Source organism: Apus apus, chromosome 23, assembly GCF_020740795.1.
Source record: "Apus apus isolate bApuApu2 chromosome 23, bApuApu2.pri.cur, whole genome shotgun sequence".
In the NCBI taxonomy this organism is placed as follows: Eukaryota; Metazoa; Chordata; class Aves; order Apodiformes; family Apodidae; genus Apus; species Apus apus.
Genome location: NC_067304.1, coordinates 145,337 through 151,705, shown reverse-complemented (window position 1 = coordinate 151,705; position 6,369 = coordinate 145,337). Strand labels below are relative to the sequence as shown.

Below are 6,369 nucleotides of genomic sequence, written 5' to 3'. Positions count from 1 at the left end.
GGCTGAAATATAAGTGGGTTTAATGAAATGAATAAAAAAAAAATGCATACATCTCCATCTAATTTTTGTAATGAGCATGAGGTCAGTGCTGTGGGATACACCCATCAGCCAGTGTGGGGCAGCTGCCCTGACCAAGCTCCCTGCAGGCAGGGGTCTACTAATGGCCTGTCCTCATGAATGGCCTAGGATTCAGTCCCGTGAAACCAGGACACCATTCCAGCCCCACATGGGGGATTCACTAGGTTGCCCTAGTCTGCCTTATCTGGGGGCACATGGTAGGTGAGAAAGGAATCTCTTTTAGAGAGACACCCTGGGTGCCAGAGCTCCCTCAGCCACTCTGCTCGTTACGGTGGTCCAGCCGGAGAGGACCCAGGCATCCAGGTGCTGGCAGAAGGGAGGGGATGTGGACAAAGACACACACAAACACACACGGCGAGCGTAGGTTTGCTGAAGGGATTTATTGATCGTGAGGGAGAAAGGGCCCAGGGCTCCCAGGGTACTGGGTGGGGTCATCCAGGGATGATCATCTCCTCTTGCCACTGGAGGGGGACAGGACGAGGACAAGGGTGTCACCCATCGAGAGATACAGCCAGGCGTTTTTGGCGCAGAAGCTCCTCCAGCTGCTCAACCGTAGGGAGCTGGGGAGAAAGGGAGGGTTAGGGACATCCTTGGGTGCACCTGGGTGTATTTGGGGGCAGGGGAAAGCAATGGAGTCACTGGGGAAGGTGTCTCTGGAGAGAAATGGGGTCCATGAGCTTGCACGGTGGTGCACAGAAAGCCATGGGGGTCCACATCTGGGTGTGTGTATGTTTACTGGGGCATCCCGGGGTATAGTGGGCTGCAACGGGAAGGGTGGGAATGCAATGGGATCCCCAGGGAAGGGCTCTCCCTAGGAAAAAATTGGGGTGCAGGTGTGCTATCTGGGGTTAGAGGGAGGTGCACTGGGGTGTACTGGGGTATATACTGGCATAAGCTGGAGTGTTGTTGCCAGGGAGGGGAGGGTCTTGGGCCAGCAAAACTTCAAATACTCACCTTAGGCCTCTTCACTCGACCAATGTTGTTTCCCACCTGGAAAGAGATCATGAGACCTCATGAGACCACTGGGATGTCCGCAGACCCAGCAAGGCATGGGAAGACCAAATTGCCCTCCTGTTCCCCAGGCTGGACTCAGTGCTACCCCACTACTTACATTCATGCTAGAACTTCCACTTGCTTCCAGGATTCCCTATGGAAAAAGAGTAAAAGGCTGGTCTGCATTGGACCTCGGTGGGGCTGTGGGTGAGGAGTAGGTGTCCCCATTTCCTGCAGGCCCATGACTTCCTCCTGATGTGATGGGGAAAATGCCTCCTACTCCCCCCAGTCCCATTTTGCCATGATTCACCTGGAATGTTTGTTCATGCAGCAACCAGGGCTGGGAATGCAGACAAGGATAGTATGGAGAATGTGATGGATTGAAAGGCAACAAGAGTGGGAGGAAACACAGAGACAGGGCACTGGGGTCAGTTTGGGGAACCCTAACGACTGGACTGAGAGTCCTGAAGAAACAGAACTGCATGGGATGCAAATGGGGGATGAAGAAATTCAGGTGGAGGGGAAACGGGAGCTTCAAGAGAGGGGGTTAGTAAAGAGAGGAAGAGGACTGCAGAGACCAAAATGAGGAGAGTGGGAGAGTGTTTGTGAGTGGGGGTCCAAGGAGGGGGATGTGGGGCCAGTGTCACCGTGAAAAGCATGAAAGGGAAAGGACTGAGGGGAAAGATGGAAAGAAAGGCCTTGGGAGCGATCAATGGGAGGGCATTTGGGGACCCTAGATAGGACACAGAAGAGATCATGGGGAGGAGAAATCTGAGGGGACCAAAAGGGTGGGATGGGGAAGCCCAAAATGGAGAGGGGTGGGACCACGAAGACCAGAAACCGGTGTGGGCCCTCGCAAGACATCGCAGTGGACCTTCCCAGGGAGGGGGCAGATCCAAGCGTTCCCTGAGGAACCCAGCTCTGGGCAACAGAAGCTGAATTGCAGGGCAAGTGGAGGGAACCGATGGAGCTGTGGGAGGGAGAAAGGTGCATTGGCCAGGCCTGGAGGTGCAGGGGAGCCTGGAGAAGCCCCTTGCTTGGGAAAGGGAGAGGCCAAGTTGAGGGGTTTTGTGCTCACCGCTAGGATTTCATTCTGCAGGAGAGCGGATCTCCTGCAGCCAAGACCCATCCCCAGCATTGAGCCCCTCCCGTGGCACTGGGGACTCACCTGAGCATCTGCTGGGGTGCACAGCAGGATGGTGAAGAGCAGGACCACGCTGAGCACCGCCACCTTCATCTTCCTCTGCAGTGTAGTGAGTCTGGGGTGAAGCTGGAGAAGCTGAGGGACAGATTTATCTCTCCCAGGACTCCTCCTTGACCCTCCCCACCCCGAGTGCCCCCAGGACAAAGCCAGGTTTGGCAGAGACACCAGTGCTGGCAACAAGCCCATCCCCAGCACAGATTCACCCCTGCCTCCAGCACAGGTTCAGCCACCTTCCCTGGCATCAGTCCATCTTCCTGTATGGGGCAGCTGCACAGGGAAGAGACCAGGCTTGTGGGGGTCATGAGGGGGGCTGGCAGTGTGCCCCTGACAGCCTGCAGGGATGACCCCCTACTCCAACTTGAAACCGTCCTCCAACAGTCCCGCAAAGGCCGATCCGCCATCTCCAGTGCCCCTCACCTCCCAGCACTGCCATCTCCCACGGCCTCAGAGCTCCCAGGCCAGTCTTTCGCTCCAGGACTGTCCCCGAGATGATGCCAGCCTCAGACCACAGCTGTGTGAGCAGAATTGACTCTGAGCCCTCTCCGGCTCCTTGGGTGGGACTGACCCCTCTTCTTGGGGTACCAGTGAGACCAGTATTAGGGGTACACTAACACTTAGAGGTGGGAGGACAACTGGGGTCACGGGTGATAGGGACAGTTGCTGACTGGGCTCTTCAGTTGCTGGAGGCACTGGTCAGGGCTTGGCTGAGGGGAAGGTCTGGGGTGGTTCTATGATTCTACGTGGTCACAGTGCGCAGGTCCAGTCCACCACATTTCCCTTGAGCTGCAGACCGGGAAATGATGCAGTCCCAACCATGGCCTCTCCAGAACAGACAACAAGGTGGCAGGGCCCTGCCCTTTCTCTTCTTCCACTTCCTGGGGCCCCTGTGCCCTCCTAGACATCCCTGGTCCCACTTTGCAAAGCTGTCCCTGGATGGTGGGTCACAGTGGCCTCGTCCTTGTTTGGATCAGGCTGCACCCCTGTTCTGGCTGGGACTTGGCCAGAGCTCACCAAAGGTCCTTGTGCCCAGGGAGTGTCCCTTCAATGCCCTTATCCCTGGCTCAGGCCAGTGATGTACCTGAGCAGGATTTGGCCATCAAGAGGGACATGAAGAAGGTGGCAATTGTCCCCAGGCAGCCACTCGGAGCCAACTGTGGGGACGGAGTTCCCCTGGCAGGAAGAGGGATGTTTGTCCCTGCAGCATCTCTGATCAGGCTGAGAGCATCCTGGACACCTGGGCTGTCTTGCTCAAGCCAAGCAAGACCTTTCCCAGCAATTCTCATCTATGCATCTGCTCTGTCCAGTTGTGACACTCACACGAGCTGCTGGCTCTCTTCCAGGATGCAGGTGCCCCAGTCAGCAGAGGCAATAGCTGGTACCTGTTAGCAGGGACATACTCATGATGAAGATGGGCACATCTTGCACCAACAGGCTCAGGCTCCCCTGTTTTCTTCTCCCTGTACATGCACCTAGCTATCAGAAGAGATAGGTATCAGGACAGATATTTATTTAGTTCTGCATAATGAGAAGACCAGCACTTTTCCTGGTGGTGTGAGTTAGCACTGGGAGGAGACACGGCCAATAAGGTCTCAATCAGGAGATGCAGCAGCATGGGTTGGCTTGTCCTGTTCAGCACCTGACAGTCAGAAGTGACCACGTGCAAGAACCAGCAAAGCCACCAGCCACACTGAGCCACAGCAGCATTTAATGCACTGGACTCATTCTCTGTCCTGACTTTGTGGGACACCAAGATGAGGACAGATCTACAAACACTTCATGAGGTGACACGTTCCTCTGTAAACTCATCCTTTGTTGCTTACGTGCCACAGGAATTCCAGCTGTCAGCACCACATATGTCTGAAAGGTAGTCATGCTCTGTTTTCGGCGCTCTCTCTGTCACGGTGACAGGAGAATTTATTTTTGTGAGATGCCAGCTGCGAATCAAAGGCTGGTGGTAAAATTCTGGTTTAGGTTTTGAAGTCAGTGGCAAGTTTAGGCACCTGAGTTTCAGTGGATCCATGGTGTCACTTTTTCTTCCCATGATGCTACAGACTCCTGTTATGGCTTCAAAGAAATAAAAATACACTGGCAAGCAGCTCATGGGGACTTAAAATGGATCCGGTTCTTCGCTGACATTACATGTCATCTTTAAGGGTTATGGATATGATTATGTCTTAATGGGAGAGTAACTATAAAGAAGAGATCTTTTGTGGTTCAATTGTGAAAAGATTTAAGGCAACTGACTTGAATGTTTGCTTTGGAAGCTGCCAAAAGAGCAGGCAGTCACCTGGAAGGTATTCACTTTGACTGCTTCCGCTTTGTGTGCTCTTTATTAGACAGCGAAGTCACACAGTGTCAGTTTAATGATCTTCATTAAATATGCTGTGACGTTACTTGTGTTCTGAAGTTATTTTGAAAAGAACTGATGAATTATTTGCACTGTCAAAATAGAGGAATATTGACTCAGGAGAGGCCAAGGCTGCTGGTGGGAAAACGGCGACTCAGGTGGGCTCAAGAGGGACAGAGATTTACTGGAAAGCGTCCAATGGAGGCTACAAGGATGATGAAGGGACTGGCTCAGTGTGGCTGGTGGCTTTGCTGGTTCTTGCACGTGGTCACTTCTGACTGTCAGGTGCTGAACGGAACAAGCCAACCCATGCTGCTGCATCTCCTGATTGAGACCTTATTGGCCGTGTCTCCTCCCAGTGCTAACTCACACCACCAGGAAAAGTGCTGGTCTTCTCATTATGCAGAACTAAATAAATATCTGTCCTGATACCTATCTCTTCTGATAGCTAGGTGCATGTACAGGGAGAAGAAAACAGGGGAGCCTGAGCCTGTTGGTGCAAGATGTGCCCATCTTCATCATGAGTATGTCCCTGCTAACAGGTACCAGCTATTGCCTCTGCTGACTGGGGCACCTGCATCCTGGAAGAGAGCCAGCAGCTCGTGTGAGTGTCACAACTGGACAGAGCAGATGCATAGATGAGAATTGCTGGGAAAGGTCTTGCTTGGCTTGAGCAAGACAGCCCAGGTGTCCAGGATGCTCTCAGCCTGATCAGAGATGCTGCAGGGACAAACATCCCTCTTCCTGCCAGGGGAACTCCGTCCCCACAGTTGGCTCCGAGTGGCTGCCTGGGGACAATTGCCACCTTCTTCATGTCCCTCTTGATGGCCAAATCCTGCTCAGGTACATCACTGGCCTGAGCCAGGGATAAGAGCATTGAAGGGACACTCCCTGGGCACAAGGACCTTTGGTGAGCTCTGGCCAAGTCCCAGCCAGAACAGGGGTGCAGCCTGATCCAAACAAGGACGAGGCCACTGTGACCCACCATCCAGGGACAGCTTTGCAAAGTGGGACCAGGGATGTCTAGGAGGGCACAGGGGCCCCAGGAAGTGGAAGAAGAGAAAGGGCAGGGCCCTGCCACCTTGTTGTCTGTTCTGGAGAGGCCATGGTTGGGACTGCATCATTTCCCGGTCTGCAGCTCAAGGGAAATGTGGTGGACTGGACCTGCGCACTGTGACCACGTAGAATCATAGAACCACCCCAGACCTTCCCCTCAGCCAAGCCCTGACCAGTGCCTCCAGCAACTGAAGAGCCCAGTCAGCAACTGTCCCTATCACCCGTGACCCCAGTTGTCCTCCCACCTCTAAGTGTTAGTGTACCCCTAATACTGGTCTCACTGGTACCCCAAGAAGAGGGGTCAGTCCCACCCAAGGAGCCGGAGAGGGCTCAGAGTCAATTCTGCTCACACAGCTGTGGTCTGAGGCTGGCATCATCTCGGGGACAGTCCTGGAGCGAAAGACTGGCCTGGGAGCTCTGAGGCCGTGGGAGATGGCAGTGCTGGGAGGTGAGGGGCACTGGAGATGGCGGATCGGCCTTTGCGGGACTGTTGGAGGACGGTTTCAAGTTGGAGTAGGGGGTCATCCCTGCAGGCTGTCAGGGGCACACTGCCAGCCCCCCTCATGACCCCCACAAGCCTGGTCTCTTCCCTGTGCAGCTGCCCCATACAGGAAGATGGACTGATGCCAGGGAAGGTGGCTGAACCTGTGCTGGAGGCAGGGGTGAATCTGTGCTGGGGATGGGCTTGTTG

General features: G+C 54.4%; 1 long non-coding RNA gene across 1 annotated transcript; it reads right to left on the bottom strand.

Moving 5' to 3' along the window:
• Positions 1–450: 450 nt before the first annotated feature.
• On the bottom strand, positions 451–2,330 carry LOC127393615 (uncharacterized). The gene is made up of 4 exons (XR_007891501.1): positions 2,240–2,330; positions 1,190–1,225; positions 1,033–1,068; positions 451–638 (listed from the first exon to the last, which is right to left on the bottom strand). It is a non-coding gene; the product is annotated as an uncharacterized LOC127393615 (long non-coding RNA).
• Positions 2,331–6,369: the final 4,039 nt, after the last annotated feature.